The sequence below is a fragment of the Varroa destructor genome, unplaced genomic scaffold (assembly GCF_002443255.2).
Source record: "Varroa destructor unplaced genomic scaffold, Vdes_3.0 BEIS01000003.1, whole genome shotgun sequence".
Classification (NCBI taxonomy): Eukaryota; Metazoa; Arthropoda; class Arachnida; order Mesostigmata; family Varroidae; genus Varroa; species Varroa destructor.
In genome coordinates, this window is record NW_019211456.1 from 52,763,461 (window position 1) to 52,784,540 (window position 21,080).

General features: G+C 38.4%; 1 protein-coding gene across 1 annotated transcript in view; it reads left to right on the plus strand.

Moving 5' to 3' along the window:
• Nucleotides 1–2,551: 2,551 nt before the first annotated feature.
• The window catches only part of Snap25 (Synaptosomal-associated protein 25kDa), a 287,198-nt gene continuing 268,669 nt past the window's right edge, over nucleotides 2,552–21,080 (plus strand). Inside the window, exon 1 of the mRNA XM_022797715.2 lies at nucleotides 2,552–3,992. The gene's annotated coding sequence lies outside the window, so the exon portion shown is untranslated. The remainder of the gene's footprint in view (nucleotides 3,993–21,080) is intronic.

Genomic DNA, 21,080 nt, shown 5'->3' on the forward strand with positions numbered 1-21,080 from the left:
CCCCTTTTTCGGCATTTGAGCATTTTGGTCCATGGTGTCTAAGCTATAAGACCAGTTGTTTTATCTTTAAACATCATGTTTGAGAAATCAAGTTACTTCTACTTAGCGGTAACTTTGTTCCGCTTTGCTGCAACAAAGGAATTACTTTGCTATCGTTTTTCCTATAACCAACCTCTCCTAATTTCGAAATACTGATTTTCTCCACAAATATAATTTGTATAACTATTAGATAAAATATAGCACTGATTAGGTCACGTCACCGTTCTACCTTTCGTCACAGATAGGTAATATCGTTTGGTGCATAGCTACGCTTGTCCAAGTCGGTCTTTACAGTACGGCATATTTCTGCAGAAGTTGTGCTGTTTTTTTTAAAGAAAAGCTAACGTGCATGAATCTATAAGTTGACGATAATACAAGATGCGTGAAAACAAATCATTACATGCTGATTTTTATAGATAATTAAACTATTTTCCTTTTGATTGGTTAATATCTTACTCAACTTTACTTAGATTTACATAGAACCTTTCAATTAAGATTTTCTAACAAAGTACGCTTACTTCTGTTAGCTTTCGTGTTAAATATTTGGCTTATTATCCTTGTATAGGTAAAACATGGCGCGCACTTATTTTAAACCATGTATATATAGCTTTGTGATGTAATTCATACGGTTTTGCAGACCGATAAAAAGTACGAATAAATCGTTGGGAAATATATATAACTTTAACAAGTTGTTAAACATGCTCCGCAAAAGAAAGACTCCAGCGTTTAAGATATTCAAAATCATCGACCCATTTTTATAAACACATCATAGCCAAAACACATATTTTTTTGCATTTCTATGTTCGTTTTTCCTTTTGAGACCTTCCTCAACTGTCTTTCCGTAATTTATAATTATCCTCCAATTGCTGGCAAGGTAGCAGACAAAAATGCTCTAAAATATCTTCTGAAATACAATTTTTATTATGAATTCAATAGTCTCACCAGACTTGTCTAATGATGGCTGGATTTGCTAATATTAAAATAATGATCATATATCCATAACTAAACGTTTCGAACATGACCTAATTTTCCGAAAAGCATGTAACTCTTTTGTGTAAGAAGAGTTTCTTGTATGCGTGAAGTCGGAGACTTGAAACAATTGGCCGCCCAACAAAGAAGTCAATCCAAACCCAGTCCAAGTCTAGTTGGTCTACACAATGAACATTTTTATAGAAATTATGTGGAGTCTTTCAGCGATAATGTTATTTTCTTTTTTATATAAGACAACCCTTTGTATACTTCCTGGGATCTTTCATACTATCCGCTAAATTAAGTTAGAGGTGCATGAATGTCACTCAAATAGTTTCTTATTATGTTTTTGACCCTTTTAGGCATGATATGAACTGCGTACAACGGTTTGTTTCTAGACTGACACGCGAACCTCCATGCGTGCCTTTGTTTGTGTGTATGTTTTCAGATTGTCTCCTGTGTTCCTTCGAATAATATCGGTGATATTTTGAAACATGTGTGATTTTTTTTGTATTTTAGTAAGATAGCTTCACAATAATTTTTACAATTTTTTTTGCAATAAAAGTATAGAGACGAGTATAACTTTAAACTTCGCTTTATAATAAGAATCTTAATATTGATGGATTTCGAATTAAAGATCGGAAGCGTCATTCAACTCTATGGTGCTGTCGTAGAAATTGTATTGCTTGCAGTCCGAGACTACTTCGTTTGCATCTACTAATTTATGAACCTTGAATAATTTAAGTTTTATAATTTTGGCTCTAGCTTTACAAGTACGTTTTATGTTTTTTGACAGGGAGCACTTTCTTGGTAGACCTTTCATGTTTGTAGATGCGACTGGATCTTTTCTTTGTAAATTTTAGTTTTACGAAAAGGCATTTTTGGCATCGAATAGGAGATGTTCTACGGTAGCTTGCTCACTTTTAGCCGACTGTCACTTTTTCTTTTCCTATCTCTTTACTTTTCCGGGCTTTCAAGTAGGAATTGACATCTGTCGAGTAAGTTTCTCAAGTTACCACTGTGGCAAAGATGTCATCTCTACTGCGGTTCGGCCTGCATTTCAGTTTTTTTTTCTGCGAAGGCCCTTCCTTTGCAGACATATGGCCGATAAGCACATTCGACACTTACTAGGCCAAACGGCGCTTACCCCTACCAAATTACTCTTCGCTTGTACCATCGGTTCAAAGAGGGTTTGTCCCTTCCCGAGCTTTTGTGCTTGCCATCAGATCGAGAATAGCACAGCTTGCATGCCCGGTGGCTTATCCGTTTCATCCATCTGGTTTGCACACCAGTAGGTAGCCAGCAACTAGCAACGCAAGCACCAGTTGCTCATGTAGTGCTTTGTACGCGGCTTTGAAGCGAGAATTTAAAATAGGAAAGGGCCGCAAGTTGTCCTGGGAGAAGAGGAAGGCGGGGTGAGAGGACGGCGAGAGGGGGGCGCCAGCCTAGAGCAGAGCCATTGTACACATGAGACGGATACAGCAGTGGACAGCCTCCACGGTGAACAACAAGAACAGGATGGAAGTGCCGGAGCCGGGGGAGGGGGTCTAGTAGCGGTAGCAGTAGTTGTAGCAGTAGTAGAACTTGTCGGTTATGTTGGACGAAGGATGAGCCATAAGAGCCCGGGGAAAAGCGGTCGTCCGGGAGGGGTAAAAGAGAAGTAAGTAAAACTGCCTTTTCTCTTCACGCTTCTCACTCCATACCAACCCTTCCACGAATCACCCTCTCCCTCTATTTCTACGTGAAGCATATGCCCTTTCTCTTGACCACCAGGCCAGTGGCGGGCGCCGGAACGTTGGAGCTCGAGTTAAAAGCGAGTGGAGAGCGAGTACCACGGCGACTATTGCTGTTTTTACTCGCTAACTCGCATACAATAGAGCACAGGCGACACAATAAAAAAGAAGTTTACCCTAAACGGTTTCGAATAACCTTAAAAAAATATACCTTTGGAGTGGATCTACTGAAAATTATACACTCTCGATAGATGTGAGTAAAACGTAATTGGTGCATAACGAGCTGTTCAAACTACGAATTCCCACAAGTAGTAGAATAGGGAGTGCAAGCTGAAGGAGCTGGTATAAGTGATTGCTGTTGCTACAACTGCTAGAAGCCTTGCAGCGTTATTTACCTAGTGTTTATTTCGATCTGACAGGCGATATGACCTACCTATTATTCTAGCTGATCGTTTAGTGTTAGGTGCTGTTGTGCTAGTTGCTCCTGTTTCATTTGGTTAACGGAGAGGAGGAATTAAGGAATCAATCGCGAGGATATCGCGATACAACAAAGTCGACCTGAAAAGGATTTGCTGTGTTGTGCTTGCTATATTAGTTATTTGTGATCGTTAAAAATTACGTTCCGTCAAGCGAAAAATCGAGTTAAGTAGTAGATAGTGCGAAAAGTAGGAAAAATTTGCGCCAGTGTCAGAATCGACGCGCCACGTTACAGCTGCAGGCCGAAATAGACAACTAGCTACCGCAAGGTAATCCGAGGCAGTGGATTTTGCCACCTGAAAGGATTGGCATTTACTTGCCGCTGAGCGACTTGAATCTTGGCGCGCATCGATGCATCGGTGGACCGGCTCGGCTTGTCTTCAAGTCTTGAGCGCCATCTAGTGCTCTCTTCTACCTCCCAGTTTTCCCCACCTCAAGCCACAGTTAGCAGCACTCAAAGAGACTTGTAGTATCATAGTGCGTGCTGGTGTGTATATCGAGTGCGACTGAATGGGCCAAGTATAACTGCTGCGAAACTTCGTGAAGAAAAGAAAGTTCGTCCACTTGGCGGTGGTTAGTGGTGGCTTAGTTTAAGCTTCTTCACGGATAGAGTGTTAAGTGTGTGTAGTGCTAATTGTCGTGGTCGTGCAATTAAGTACAGTCAGTAGTTGTAGTTGTAGGCCAGTGAGTCGATAAGTGCCGAAGGACTACTCCGACATATACAAAGGAGCCTAGAACAAGGATTCCGGAGAAGCTAGAATCACTTCGTAGGAGGTAATACGCAATCATATTATACAGCATTGGTAACTAACTGAGTCACCTAGAATCGGCAGCAAGCAGACAAACTAGTCTAAAGACGTAGAAAAAAGATACACAAAAACGTGCTCCAGGCAGGCCAAAAGGGCTAGTAGTAACGTCCGGTTACAGCTGAGCGGCGACTAACATCCTCCAGTGGCTGCCGGGCACCTGTCAGAGTGAGAGCGCGCATCCATCTCAACCTGGAAAGAAGCAAGCTCCGTAAGAGCTAGTAATCGAGTACTCCGTTTCTACGCCGCGTTTTCCGCAAAAAGCTAGAAAAGTAGAAGCATTTCATCAGTTAGACGTTAGAATATACAATTCTGACAAGTAGGCAAGGTTGGAATAGGCAACACAATTGCACTGGTCCATCGGCGGTTTTAGGTGTAGAGGCTGCTAGCGCAGGTTGCTTAGTACGTCGAAAAGAAGCGATAGGACCGCCGCGAGGTTGTACTGCTGTGTGATGTGGTCCATTATATTTGTAGGTTAATCTGAATACGTAATGGCTAGCTGATATGAAGGAAATGTTCTGCTCTCCTTTCCGTATTTTGAATGGTAGAGTTTTTAGACGAGTAAAACTAGTAAAAGATTCTAAAATGGCAAGTTACTTTTCTCAGTGTTTTAAAACTAAAGGCAGCTGTCAAAGTTCTGTATAAAAAAATTACCTTAACAACATGTATTTTAAGGTATATGCTACTGTTTATGGTCGATCTTTAGGTTGTAACAAGCAAGTTATTCGATCGTGTCGTTGTTTCGACATCAGATAACTCACTTCGACATTGTCGGCGTGCACTCCGAGAAGAAAATCGACGGACAATCTTGACCAAAGCTGGCGGTGGTTCTGGACTGTCTGTATGCGTCTGTCTATAGAAATCTACTTTGGGCGTAAAAGTCCTTCATATGGGCAACAGGCATATGAATTGCGTGCTATGAAATGCGGACTTTTTGTCAGTTTCGTCGAAAATAGTAGCTCTGACTACTCAGTCGCTTGATACTGTGTCAGCTACTTTTTAATTGACAAAGCATAGCGTCCGGCGCCTTATTCGTGGAGTGCTGCTTTGATCCTACGAGTATCGATGGATACCTTACTTATAATAGCTGTCAACATTTCTGCCCTCCATCAAGTTTTGAGTTATAACTAAGTAACTAAAAACGTGAATGCGAGCAATTTTCAGTTGGTTTCCTAGTGATCCTAGACAATCAAATAATTTTGTGCTTCCTCTGAGCCCGTTTAACTATATATAATAAAATACTATTTTCCATAAGCGCAACATTTATTATTTTTCCCTGAGTTAGATCTGTTATAAAAAGATGATGTAGAAGTAGAGACTGATGTGCTTCTATGTACATCTTGTGTTTTGAGGCAAATACACCTGATTTTAACCACGTAAGACCGTGCAGTGCACCTGTGAAACCTGCTAATGTTTGATCAGAAGAGTACCTGTTTGTTCGGTTAGTTGAATTTCTAAATAGGGTATGTCTTTTTTATGTTTTATCAAGAAATTACTTCATTGTTGTAGTCGCTCCACAAAAGATCTGCTTTTGTATAAATATTGCTTGAGGTTCCTCAAAGAAATATGAAGCAAGGTTCTATTATCAAGAGGAACAAATTTTTCAAGATATTACAAGATACTTTTTGGGATGACTTGATGTACGGGAAAGTTAGTGGAACTCTAGTCTGCACTGTCCGGTATCCCTAGCCTAATGTTGCAATTTCAGGACGAATTAATTTTTTTCTCTTTTCACTCATACAAGACTAGGCGAACACATAGTTTGCATCCACTTATTAGGCATTTCGAAATGCTAATTTTAGCGCATTTAGGCACACAGAAGCTGCAGAAATTAGCCTTCAGAATAATACATTAAATGATAAACCCCTATTAGCTTAGAGAACACTATATGTCAGTGTATTTCATTTCTTGAAAGCTGTCTAATATTGTATTCATTCGTATCTATCGATAGTACTTGAGCATTTCGTTTTTATGGCCATCGAATTATCCTTTGGAAAGTAAGTGTTTTTCATTGGCTCGTCGTCCATAAGAATTGAGTGACACATATTTTTGTTAAGTACGTCTTGATACTAGCTGAGTACATTTACGTGCTCCTTTCTTTCTTGAGCTTGAGACGGATTTACCGGAACAAAACGTCTGGTCACGTCGATGATTATTTCAGATTATCAACGTCTCTTAGACCTCATCATCACAAGTAATCTATTTAAGAATAATTTTTTATCAACTAAATATTGAGTGAATTGCGGCTGATATCTTCAAAGTGGAGAGAAATGGTGTTTCATAAGGCATACTTCATGGGAATGTTTTATTAAACGAATAACCGATTATAATGAATAACCAGGAAATTATTACTGGTAGACCGAAGCGTATGGAAGTTAGGTAGATGATAGGCATCTAAATGCAGGACCAAGCTTGTGGATTACTGCATTGTGTTTCTCTGACACGTGCTAAAGCTACTATTAATGGCAGCGAAATTAAAGTTGGCTTGATTTTCTCGATATCGGTTGTGTTCTCGCATGATAGTGTCTTATGGCTTTTTCTAATTATAGGAAAATAGATAATTATTCATTATCATCTTTATTTGCAGTAATGCTTATTGATATGTATATGTAAAAAAGTGGGCTTTGTCAAATGCGTTTGGCAATGTTTGGGCGTAAGTCACGGGTATTCAAGAGGGAATTTGAGACTTATAAAATGTATTTCTCAACAGATACAACAGATAATACCTTTTAGCGAAAACAAGCCTCCAATTTAAACGTTTAACATGTGATATTAAGTTAGGTTTACTGCGACGATGTTCGGTAAATCATGCCTAACATCAACTTTTTATATCCGCCATAAATTATTGGCACATGATAACAACTTTCTTTATTTATACAATTTGTGTTGCATTTGTGAGTCGAGTAACTCCACTAATCTCCTTTAACAAAATTGTTAGTAAATCATCAATCCCTTGTAGGCTTGCTCTCAACGTTGTCACGATGCAGGGAATTTAATGAAGACTTATTAAACATTTATTCTTTGATTGATCGTGGTAAACGTTTGTCTTCCCCATTTGAAAATGCAAATTAAGTAACAACTTCTAAAGATCGCTCACCATAAATGTAAAAGAAACATGAAAAAACATCGTATTATTTTATAGCATCTTATTGTTTTGGTTTTTTTTTCGCTTTATTAATATTTTATTACATTGGTCAAAGTGTACCTCTAGTGGAAGATTAAATATTTCGAGTTTTAAGTTCAATACTAATGTTAAGCATTGCTACAGACTGTACATATATGAAGGAAGCCACAGAGTGGACCGAAGTCGAAAACAGAAAAAAAAATCGAAAAGATATAAAAATAAATCTGTTAATTTCCTTACAATGAAATCTAAGTTATACTAAGAAAATTTGACAGCAAATGATATGATCCAGAGATTAGAACGCACAAAGCAACCAGTAAATCTGGTGTTGTCGTTTTCGGCAGCAGCTGGGTACGGTGTTAGGGTTAACATCAGTATTATAGCTTATCTGTGTGTCTCATAACTGTCATTGCCTTCATTAAAATATATTATTTCATAACAAAGAACACATTGTCCACTTTGTGGGAAGCCTACTTTGCCGATCGTCGTTATTGAGCCTATGGCGTGGAGTTCCGCCCTAAAAATACGATTTTTATGACGGCATTACTCGCGAGTGTATGTATTGTCGTTCACATCGTCGTGCTCATAACGTACCATTTACTGCAAAAACGTCAATGTAGAGATTCGGAGTATAAGGTGATTATCATTTCAGTAAGGAAATCCTGAGTATTTCAGTTACGGCTCTCATTGAGGCTGACCGTTTTTTCAGACGCTCTGTTCCAACATGAAAAAAATGACGACCAGACTTAGAATCTTCGCAATTGTGTATTGGTAACAGATGAATCTTGCATTTAAATATTGAAACAGCCACGAGGTGAAGGTCAGCCGTCTGAAGTCCGCGAAGCCGTATGAAAATGGCGAAACATTATTTTGAATTTACATTTTGTATTCGTTTCGCTCAATGAACGAAAATTCAATTGTTCACTGAATTTTCAAACTATTCTACTACAGTACTGCGCTGATGCGTATGGAAATTTAACATTCTGTTAGGCAGATTTTTTTTTTGAGATAACTAAACTTAGTGTGTTAAAGGGCAATATCTCGGGAGTCCTGCTTGTCAAACGTCAAGGCAGAACCTGTATAGCATAATAGACGAAAAGCTAAATAAATATTAGTATAATATCATTTTTAAATATAAATATAAAAATAAAAATCTATGACGCATTTAATGGCCGCAATGCTGATGCGCCAGTTCTCTGTATTTGGTCATCACTATTGGCTATTCACGATCACTTGTGTCGGCTATTGGTGGTGGATGAACCATGAAATCATAATCCGCTGCTGAAGCAGCCGCTGAACGATGAGGGGCGTTGTTCATCGAAAGCTGTTCGCTTGCTTGTCTATCATTATATGCCTGTTACGTTGTTGTAAGCGCTTTGTGCTATGCCGCTTGCTGGGACGTCTGTCTTGCAAAGAAACGACAGTATATCATGACAAAAACAAACCAACTTCCAGAACATCGTTAAACTCTTCTTTTACACATGTTTTATTAGTAATGGCTGCATTTAGTCTATGTCTTAATACAACACTTAGTATCAAGTCATCTTATCCTTCAGAAAACCAGACAACAATGTACAAGCGAACAGTAACAATAATAATGATGATAATTATTTTCGTTGGGTATGCTGCCAATTATAGTTATGATAATAAAAGTAGCACCTTTCGGATCAAGGCGAATCTCTAATATTAGACAGATTGGTTAGCATTATGTATTATATAAGCATGCTGATGACAAATTATTAACAACGGTTAAAGATTTCCTGATATTTATGGGTTCCTTTGTTACTTTGACGTTGCGTGATATCTAATCAACTTTACTTTAAATTTGTTATTATATGATCGAACAAAAGTGACAATACTTATTATCTAATTATAATCAGCCTCTATCTGGAAGTGCGAGTTCACGGAAACATACCTGGATTACTTAAAACGATACCGTCATGCATAATTTGAATTTTCGATCTATATGATAATCAAAATATGTTCAATTGTTGTTTCAGACTTAGAGTGCTCCTTATGATAAACTAATACAGATCGATATGTAGAGTAACAGATCAAATAAGCGAATTTCACGATCCTTATAGTGGCTGAATTTTTTTTACTAATTACTACAACAATAAGATCTAACTAATTCGGTTATTCCATAAATAAATAAAGTAGTGCCATTTTATTTAGGATACATGGTAGAGCTGGGTATATTTTATAGAAACAACCATTATCTGAGTCCTTCAAAGGAGAGAATACACAAATCTATAAATCAATGTAGCACATACATTTTATTCACAATTATTTACAGGATATCTTCTTATTATTAGGAGTGCGTTAGATGTTAGAAGCGATACATTTGCTGTTAGATTTGCTCGCTTTTCCATTTATATTTTTCAGCGGCACTCCAATTCAATATTCCATATACATATAGGTGTATCCTTGTGTGTTATTTATTTCTACATGTGTAAATTTAGACCGAACGTTGTAGTTAAAGACAGTACATTATTTAGCAGAATACGCCATTGTCAAAGAAACTGTTTAACTAAATAGCTACCAAAACAATGATTATTTTACGGCGTTTTGCCATTGTGACTTTTAGCTTGTTCCATTTGGGTCCTGCTATATAAAGGAAACTGAAGACAGGCTAGTTAAGAGAATGAATATGAAGAAGGCAAAAAAAATTGGACTGAAAATAAATTTCACAGATGTTCACATGTAGCTGTACATCTTCAGTCTGTCATATACGCCAGCAGAACACACGTTCCTGCGTAGCTTTACCGAGTACATACATGTTAGCCTATGGTTACGATCATTTCGCCCATAACGTACTTCTCAACTATATGGATAGGAGGTTAGTTCATGTAAAATTGTAGAAAATACTTGGTATACATTTTTCTAAGCTAAGTGTTCAAAAAAAGGCTTCATGATAGAGATACCAATTAATATTAGATATTCTTACAAGATTTACTAGATCTGTGGTAGGAAAAATTAGACCAAACGAGATTTGCTTCAAGCAGAAATATCTTTTCGGTCCTCCGCTTCACAAAGGGTATCTCTTGCTCTGTGCATTATCGATATTCCACGTAACGCTCACTTGATTGCAATTACAGATTTGCTTCCTGCTTTATTTATGTAGTATTATCAGGTCCAGCGGCTGAAGCCCATAGCTTATGCTGCTTCTTTGGCTCAACGTTGAGTTGAAATAGACGCTGGATCTTCTACATCAGATGAAGTCATCTTTGAACGCTCACACATCTTGGGACCTTTGTTTCCCTTCATTTTAGAATAGTCTTAGTTGGTAGTCTTGCCACTAATAGGTACAAATAAATTCGTAAATTATTCCATCGAAGAGTACCTGAGATGAAGATGAGAGAGGGAGACAAACCTTGCTGGCCGAAACAGAGGGTCTTTCTTCAAAAACCAATGCGCTTATAGGTTCATTTCAAATTTCCAAATTTCTCCAAACTCCAAATTTTATATCGAGCATGCAGGTTTCGCATGCAATTTTTTGAGACTGGATACTCGAACGGTGAGTACAGAATGATTAAAAAAATTCAAAGTTATCTAAAATATCAATTTAAATGAAGTGGCTTTATCTGTAGGATAACATTAGTGGAACATTATGCGCATTTGTGAATTTTTTCACTACACAGGACGATACAAGTTACTATGAAATAAGGAAACCGGTTTTTCAAGAAAGCGGAGGATACAGATAAGTTGGGATGGGCCATGCTGACATTAGTTTTTATATGTGCAGGGTTTACTTACGGGGAACGCTCCCCCACAGCGGCTTATGAATGATAAGCGTCCTTCTATTCTACCTCTGCCATTACGCTTAAGGGTTGAACGGTCGAGAAGATGTTGCGAATGTGTCACAATTGTTTGCCTAGTATGCGCGAAATTTCATTTCTGAATAGTGACTGCACACCTTGTTCTTATATAAGAAAGGAATCAAGTTATAGCCCTAGGCCACAAATCAGTAGTTTTGTTTGAACTTCTAAGCCTGCGCTTGCCAGATGTCCTCTTTCTGTGCTCCAGTATTTTAAACTAATTAGCCCGTTCCTACAGGGCATGCAGTGAGTTTTATTCGTCGCGAATCCCAGAAGTGGTGCGCTAACTTACTTAAATTTGAAATTTGACCTACATTTATTATACTAGTTATTCTAGCTAGTTAATAAATCGTATTTTCACATGACAGGGCAATTTTCACTCTATTCATTGTATACAACGTGGCGTAATTGCACAAAAGGTAATCTATATAGTGATCGCATAGTTAATAGGCTCGGTGTACTAGTCTAAATATGAGCTGAGTATTAGCACGCAATGCGGTTTAATATAAAAGTGATGAAGCTAAAATGCAATTTCTCTAATTGATACGTAGCTATCAGCAGACAGTGATCTTGCGCCATTGTGTCTCTACCTAGTTGTTAGAAAAGCCTAGGCAGACGCAACAGACTTGTGTACACTGGGCACATCGGTTTTTATGATTGAGGTAATACCAAAACTCTCTGACAAATGGAGCAGTAGAGAGTGTTTCGTACCATACAAGTTATGAGCTCTCACCAACAAAAAAAAAAAACAAGAAATAGAATGAAAATTGCGTTCGTATCCAATGGTGTAAACCTTCGCAACAAGGACCTGAGCGAAATTAGCGTCGAAGCGTTCATTTATGCTGCATGAGAGCAAAAATCTCCCATGGGTGATTATATATAATTACTGTACATCCACCTAGGTAGTCTTGATTTACCGATGATGATTGAGTCTCGACAATTGGTCGGCTACAACCAGGAAGCGACAAAGCGTTGTGTGATAAAAGACATCATTAGGATGTGAAAGTCTCCGTTTCTCGCCAATTTGCCACGTTAACTGGAAAGCAAACCAATCGTGTTCAACGACGTCCAGAGACAATAAATGTATTCTTTAACATGTTTAATGCTCAAAAGAGATACATGCGCAGGGAAATTTATCCGTGTAAATTTAAAGAAAAACTATATCACTAATAGGTTTTTGCTTTATATTTTACACTAATTATGTTAGAGATATCTTTCGGAGTGCAACATATATCTTTCGTTCACGTTCCATTTGTTGCACCGCGCGAAATAGTAACGAAGGAGGATTATCAAAACACCAATACAAAGCATACGAAAGGATCTTGTAGGGTTGGCTTGCTACCTTAATCTCGCTAAACTTTAATGTGTACTTTATTATTTGAGTATTGCTGCTGATAGAACATTCTGAATTTATTGAACTAGATTTCCGAAGTTTAGATATTGCTAAAACAGATTTCTTTAGGTTTGGATGATATCAGCAATCAAGATGCCACTTAAGACCTGCCTTGAGTCTTTTGAAACACTAGAAGAATACCGAAAAATGGCTCGTTTAAGGGGTCTTTATTCCTCATCGTGACATAAGCAAAAGATAGACGGGCTTTTTAACGGTAGATCCTCAAGCGCCCGCTCAGCAGAGTCCACTCTTACTATATACTTTGGGATTAACTATGAAGTGATGCATCTGGGTTCATACGTGATGGAAGTATTAGCTGGTACCAAGAACCGTTAAAGAACAACGTAAAATGGCTGCTAGAGGTTGTCTTTCATTTTAAGTCATTCGATCCTAAGAAGTACATTTATCTGCGTGTCATATATTTTTTAGAAGCCCAAAGTCTACGTCTATGGCTTGCAGCAAACGTGAAATAACCTAGAGAAACAAATGGATAGGTTTGATGCTTTTTTCTAGTTAGGCGCAGTCGTATATTTTAGATGTAAATATATACATTGTTTTTGCAAACGACATCAGTCATTATTAGATTATCTTAAATAAAATAGAACTGTTATTTTTAAGTGCTTCTACAGTTGTCAGTTAGAGAACAGAATTATCATAGTCTGTTCTCCGATTAAGCTAGTTTAGTGCTTATGCGAGCTTTTCATACTTCTGGTAACACTTAATAATCACTTTTCACTGTATTTAGGACTTTCAAACCACCTCTGTATCGCGCTGTATTTTTAATCTTCCATAAAACGATATTTTTTCCAACTTCATGTGGACTAGACAATTTTACATAATTTTATTACGTACGTTATCCCTATGATGATGATAAAGCGCGTGGTAATAATGTTTTCAGCTTCCGTGCTGGCTGGCAATGGAATCGATTAGTACTGACCAGTTCCAAGTACGCGCGTTCGTCCAGCTAGTTGATTGATAAGGCCCTTAAAGGCTAATCAAGACTGGAAATGTACAACCATTTACCAAACTTCGCTTATGAACTTTTTACCTACCGATTACAAAGGATCACTAAATGTACCTAATGAAGTATCTTCGTCACATGGAAGCTACATTTTGAAAGCAACTAATGCTGTTATCTACGCGTCGAGTAGATTGGCAGAGAATCAGTGGCGATATTTGCAGTCCTAAAATTTATTCCAGTAGAGAAGCTCTTCAAGTGAGCTTGACTATCATTTTTTTTGTCTCGGTGTCTGTGACTGTCTCTCTTTTAAGTATCGATGTAACTCTCATTTCCCATGTCATTGTTGTATTCCTCTGCCAGCCTCCAGGATCTATGTGCACGTATCTGCCATTCATATAATTACAGCCATACAACTGTCGCGGGTGTCATTCAATTGACGTCTGTCAAGTACAGAAAAGGTGAAACGAAAGAGGTGAACCATCGCTTTTAGTTGGAGGCCGCCACTCCGCTAACCATGGCTAGAACAAAAGCCTACCCAAGGCGTGACCTCGATTCTCTCTTGCCCTTACAGTCCTTGTTCGTTTTCCTCGTCCCGTTCACACTCGTATTATGGCTATGGTAAGAGGAAAATCCCTGGCTCTCTTGTGTTCGCGGTCTTCGGAAAGAGGTCTTCTATAGGTGTTGGCGGGACTGCTGCACTGAGGTCTAGGCCCAGATGGGAGACGCGAGGGCACCTCTCATCGTGACACTCAAGGCTAAGCGAAGATATAGCAGAGATTGCGCAAGGCAGCCAGCTTTTCTCTCGTATTTTATACTACATGTGTATGGCAACTTGTTGCAGGGCCCTTTAGAATATTAGACAAAGTAAGTGTCTGCACGCATGTGTACAAGAGGCTTCAGCCGAAAACATACTGGGTAGGAATGGAGTCGATAACTGAAATTTGAGGGTTTTCAACAAGGGGTTCACTCGCGGGCTTCTAGTAGCATTTTTATTACAGAATATGTTCCGGCCGAAAACAAAAGATTGACGGACCGAATCAACCGTGGCGCGAATTCGCCGACAAAAGGGTCGCTGTGTGCATGAATCTAGGATTATTGTATATTGTATGCTTGCGCTATTCGAGAATAATTGTTTCTTGCTTGTTAATCTGTGCGTGGATCGATGTGAACTGAATCGCAAAGGAATAAGGGTACTGCCACGTTCTACTTAGTCACCCGTATATGTTGATACATACATACATGTACATTGATGTACAGAGAAAGGCGGCGAGCTTGGCTCAACGACCTGTTGAATGAGTCGACAAAAACGCCTTGCCCTGCCGTGATAACCCGTACCCTAAACAAATATCGACTCATTGATATTCCGAATCTCTATGGAAGCTGTCGATACGATACTGCTAAACAACCTTCCCTATATTAGAGGTAGTAGAGGTTTTTTAGGCTGAGCTTGGGAAATCTCGCATCTTTAGTTCTGGCCGTAGCAGCATATATTGAACATGACTCGAACCCTTTTGCTCTAAAATTGTTTACTTTTACTGTTATCTTATAAAATTATTGGTGGGCCTACACAAATTTTTCAAAACGTGTAGTCAGATCTCGAGGGTACTAATCGAATTGAGAGTATATATATATATGTGTGTGTGTATAGACATATATATGGACTAAAGCCCATTTTTGGAGAAAACCACACTTTTGTCTGTGACCTTTTTTAACTTATTTTTGGAGCGCTGATATCACGAATCCCTAATGCATTCATTCTGTCAGATTATTCTGAGGGAGCAAAAGGATATATCGACAAAAATAGACTTTGACCAAAATAGAGACCGGATGCATTTCATATGTACATGGAAGGCAGCCGATCTCTAGGTGTCATAGGGGTTATGCACGTGTACACAGGAACCAGTGCGGTTTGGATGTTCCAGACTTTGTATCTTTTTAATATTTCCGAGAGCCTGACACGGTTTCGACTGCTTCAGGTTGTTTTAATTGTGACAGTCTAGATCGTAGGCGTTAAACAACAGGCTATAATGGGCCTTTGGGGCATAAGCTGTGATCTCAATGGAATTTGACGTTTAAGTCCAAATTAAAAAGGAATATTTTTTCAAATACTACATACTAAGTGCCTTTGACTACGAAAAGGCTGCTAATTGCAAAGGCTAAATCTTGCCATGTTAGCGTTAGATGGTTACAAGGCATATTTTTAAAGTGAATGGTTGAATCTTAAATGTAATTGCTATTTGTGAAAATTAATGAGGTAGAGTCCTAAGCGCTTAAGTGCTAAAAGGACCTTGTCAGGACACACATATAATAACCAATTGCATACAGTTACACGTGGCTTACTTATCTCCATATTTTAGACAATGGTGTTAGCAGATATCACAGTCCAAAGCTCTATGGCTATGCATTAGTTTTGAAAGGGATGAAGCGTTGTTTTTAAAAATTAAATATGAGCACCTTTTGTGTTTTGTCCATAACCCAGACCTAGCTGAGTGCATATTTGTTATTCAAATTCGCGCATCATTCGATGCATCAGACTCCTAGTCAAGATCTATCGTATATGCTGTTTTCTCTTCCTTATAGCAACTCGTATGGTAAATATACTAGTTTGTATGGCTACATAGTATATATGTACTTACTCTACAGTGGCTATAAACCTGTAACGTATAACAGATATGATGGTCGCGCCGTATATTGCTAAATCGAATTCTATGAATCTACAAAACACGTATGGTTTTATTGCGTGACTTTTCGTATCTTCCTTGGAATAGTTTTACATTATTAGTGCTTTTTTCAATTTATGAGCAACACGGGGGTAATACTGGAAAGAGCCTGATCGCGACGCTGAGCCTTAATCGTGCAAAAATCTTATTTAATTACTTTCTTTTAGAATTCGTCTAAATGACTAAAAATGTCCGCAGTCGACTTGTTTCGATGACAAAAATTCTGGGACGAGAAAATCTTATGCGTCTGCAACGGATATCCTTGTTGCTAGATAGGTTCCAGTAACAGCTTGATGCACATCTGGCTTAGAGTATAGCTAAATAACTATTGAATGCTTTATTAACCACCGTAATAGACTACGAGTAATTGCGCGATTCAGTAGAATCTACAAACATCGAAAAATCAAAGTTGTTACAAGTAATACACTAAGCCATAGACACTTATCACTAAATTATTCAGAGTATGAGTTAAAAAACGTCACCGTATAGCTTTAGCTAGTGTTAGAAATTGGCTTTCAGATACGACCTCAATTGTTACTATTGGGCTGCTCCATAAGCTGGCATCGGAGTTTCGCCTATTTTTAAATAAGAAAAATTTTTTGCCTAAATTTCTTTAATGACTCTCGCTTATCTCTTAGGCAGCTCTTCAATCCTATTTTTTAGATATCTTTCTTTGCGATAAACTAGTCAATGGAGTCTGTTGTAGCTTCTAAAAAAAAGACGCTACTTCAATTATTTTTTTAAAGATCGCAGAATATGATACTTGAAAGAAGCAACGTCGGAACTATAAGCTGGTCAGACAAATGCGACAATTTTCGGCAAGCCACTGAAGTCGTGTAAAGTCGGGTGTTCGCCATAGTAGAATATGACTTCTCTTTTGTGGACCACAACCAATACTTTCCTAAAGGCATTATTGCTTTAAACGGTCAAGCTGTTGATAGCACTTAAGTGAAGTAGCGATTTGGTTGATTGAAAAAAAGCTCATAGAAGAGCACTTCAAAGCAATCCTATTAAGTTCACAGCATTACCTCCTTTGGATGGTCTCCCGCTATACCTCTTGTGCAAAGATCTCATTAGCTTTAACTATAATCTGGGCTGTGACTTTATGGTAGATTACTGATTTTTTCTCACCCGTAACCATCTTTGCAAGCGGAGGGTTGTTTTCGTTTATTTCCGAAAATGTTCGGGGGAAAACTTCCATGAGCTCATTAGGAAGCACAGACAAATAAGTGATGAGTCCATAATCCGGCAGGGCATTTTCGAGTGTAACATTTTCATATATGTTCCTGCCTGTTCTTTCATTGGCTAGCATTTGCTTTGGCCGAATGGGTTGTGCATTTGGACTGCAATTTGCATTTATGAGCTGACGTATTAGGTCAGAGACGAGTATGCGGGTGTGACCATAAATGTACGTAGTCGGCGACAACGTATCACCATATCGTCGTGTAGACATTAAGTACATTCGGCCGCGATTATGGGTTTATGGGCGATTTATTTATTTATGGGCGATTAGTGGGTTTCTACATTAAGTTGTGCTATTTTTGTAGTTGCCTTAAAATAGTCGTTTTTAAGTTCGTTAACTTGACACATTTGAGTATCTTCCCATTTCTTCTGCTTTTTTTTGCAAAGGAGGTAGTGACAGCTTCCTTCGAAAGGTAACGGCGAAAGGAATTTTACCCCATTTCACGTATGAGCCACACACATAAGATGGCCAATTTAGCTCTGCCAATTCTGCCAAATAGGTCGGTCCAAAACGACACTCGACTATGACAAAAAGACGTAACTGCACTAATCCACCTTTTTGATGGCCTGGTTTGTCTCACTTGTTTTCTTTTAAGAGCTTCCACTTATTTTCACGAGAACACGCTTAAAAAGACTGCATTGAGCTTCGAACGATTTCAAAGATACGGTCGTATACACCGTTTTTTTGCGTGGTTCTGTTTCAAGATGTCTTTTTTTCGAAGCGAACCTTTATAATGGCCTACGTATTTGTCATAGTATTAGGAATAAGTTAGTACAATACAAAGACATCCGTCTGCATTTATACCACACCCTGTATGGGTGCGCGTAACTTAGCTTAGTAAGACAGCACCTAGTTTACGTTGCACTGGGGCTGGATAAAGCTTACAATATTTCAGAGTAGTGATAGAATGGGCAATAGGAATTTACGACTAGACTGATGGACGTGTTTGGACTCTCTCTGGCTGTGTGATTCGCATCCTCGCCTCACAGCTTTAAGTGAACTGCAACTGTAATCGGCAATGTTGTTTGTAGTCTGTATACGCTGGTTTTATGCTTGGGATCCTTGCTAAGTGCCCTGTTATAGTCTCCGGCACGTCTTACAGTGAAGTCTGAGACGTTTTTGTTATGCGAGGACACTAGAACATCAAAGCATATGAAAACGCTGAGAAAACCGTCGACTTTCTTGTTTGGCTTCGTTCTGCCTAAAAGTTTTGCCTAACCTATTCTTTCATGCGATGCAGGTAACAAGATTGCTCACCAATTTTTTATTAAAGCACCAAAAGCGAACTTATCAATATACATAACATAGAATGTATCTTATATATAAACATTAGATACAAACTCACCTATAGTAGACAATAATTTCTGTGAGACAAATACACTGGAACAATACCACGTGTTGAATCAAATTTGTCTTTCAGTCATTTTTTGTGAATTGTGTCTAGTAAGTTGGGTAGAAGTTTTTCCTACTGAATGGAAAGCAACACCTTTTTCTATTCATGTGACAGTAAGTTATTATGTTTTATGCTCTTGTCATTGTTCATGACTTTCATCTTTCCACCAAGCGTTATACGCCGTCTTGCCAGATGATAGCGGGTCGCGTTTCAACGAAGTTCTCCAACCATGTTTTGTATTTCTAATCCGTGGTAAAGGCGGGACCACAAAGATGATTGTCCAGTGAACAAAAGTGATAGATATATGTTGGCACAGTGCCTGGAAAATATGGAGGATACTACAAAAGCTCTCAATCGAAGTCCAAGAGAGATGCAATTTAACTCGATGCAACCGGGTTAAATAAACGTGCCGACGAACTATCTGGTTCACAAATTTTTTTAGACGAAAATTTGGTTAGATCCTGGGCTTTGGCCTTCTTTATGAAGCCCATTTAGTCAGATCTTATCTAGATCGTGCTGACGTGCACGTCACATCATCGGTGATAATTATATGAGAAAATCAGTCATTGTGGCCGAGATCTTGGGATGCAATGGTAGACTGTAAGTTCTCGTTGCATTCAGAGTTGATGAAATATTCAAGCTCTAGGTTCCCCCTGTGTAAACCCAAGGGGCTCAAAGTCATTAGTGACTGTTTTATAACTGCAGCCCATCTTTCAGGGCAATTCCCGATATGTTTATCGGGCGTTTTCCTTCAAAAGTATTTTCAGATAGATGGTCGCCATCCAACTTAGACGGTTGGCCAGAGCGAGGATATCCTGGAATACGGTTTTCAGGCTTGGTAAGCCACTCTTGAGCTGTCCTTTTTGTGGTAGTGCTGTTACAGTACATAGAGCAAATAGCCTGAAATTTTTCGGCAGCCTTTTGACCTGGATTAAATACCTAGTACAGAAGGTGCCGAAAATACACTTTTCTTCTTCTTCTTAATAGAATATCCATCTTTGAGAAGTTCTTTCAAATTGGGATCGCTTTTACAACACGATGCCGTTACAGCATCCTGGTAAAGCAGGAGAGACAGTTCCGAATGGGAGGAAAGTAGGAAATAAAAGTTTTTTAAGCGCAGAAATTTTCTTTAAAATTTGAACAAAATGAACAGGTTAGCAATATGTTTTCTATGAATAAGATAATTTTTTTTTTGATAAGACGCGTCCATCGATCTCAACAGACGTATGCTAGACGAGAGCATATCAAATACTGTGGGATAATGAGACAGTCGCTCTCTGAGTACAGCCTCTACGCTTCTCACACTAACTATTACATCTTGCGCTGAGTCTACAAATAAAGTCTGTAATTCATTGCAAATTAGACTGTCATGAGGAACCACAGGCAGCATCCCATCTTTAGTTTCCCGTCAGTGGATCACACACAATAACTGGTCGTTTAGCCCGTGTTCCATTGCCATTGGGCTGCTATTTGGGCATAATGATTAGCAATGAACCAATAGAGTTCCTCAGTATTCCATTGTTTGAACACACATCGCTTCAAAGGTTCCATTAGTAAAGACAGGATGACGGTGGAACCTGTGTGACTGTTGACGGGCATCTTCTTGCAAAATCTTTGCAGGGACGAAGGTATAGTTATAACATGAGCTATCAAATCAATGCACGAATTCAACGTGAAGTACAGTGGTGAAGACCGCAGTTGGGGTCGATCTCTTACACTTGTGCTCAGTCGACGTGACGATACGCTATGGGAGTAATGTCAAATTTTTTCCTCATAATTTAGGATTATTCGTTCGTAAATCATAAGAATCGCATTTTGTTTATTTAAATATTACTTCAAGGCCACTCAATCAAACGAATCTTATTGTATTTTTAGTATTTTTTTTTCAGGTTCATAAACTAATATTGTTTTATTAGCTTATTATATGACTAGATTGGTATGGTGAACTAGATTTTGAACATAAAGAGATTGGCATATCGTTCGAATTGTAATGTTTAAACATCTACAAAAGTGTGTATAATTGTGTTTATTTTAAGTAACTTTTTGCTCTTTTACGATCATTTTGCTAACTACTTAAATCGATATTCGACCATGTATCTTTGGAATAAAGAGATTACCGTATCACACGTAAAGGCCAATGATTTTATTGAAAAATTACGAGCAACGATGAATCCCTGCAATAAAAACGAAGCTAATTATGTTGTTACTTATGCCTAATTCTAAGCAATTATTTTACTCATTTCAAAAACGTTACAGCAAGAACTGAACAAAATGTACCGCTGAAACTTATAATAGCTTTCTATACTTTGGCAAGGCTTTTCTCATAGCTGATTTATAAATCGTAGTGAATACCATTACGTTCGTGTTCATATCGAAGAGGCGTGTTACGTCATAAAAATCTTTT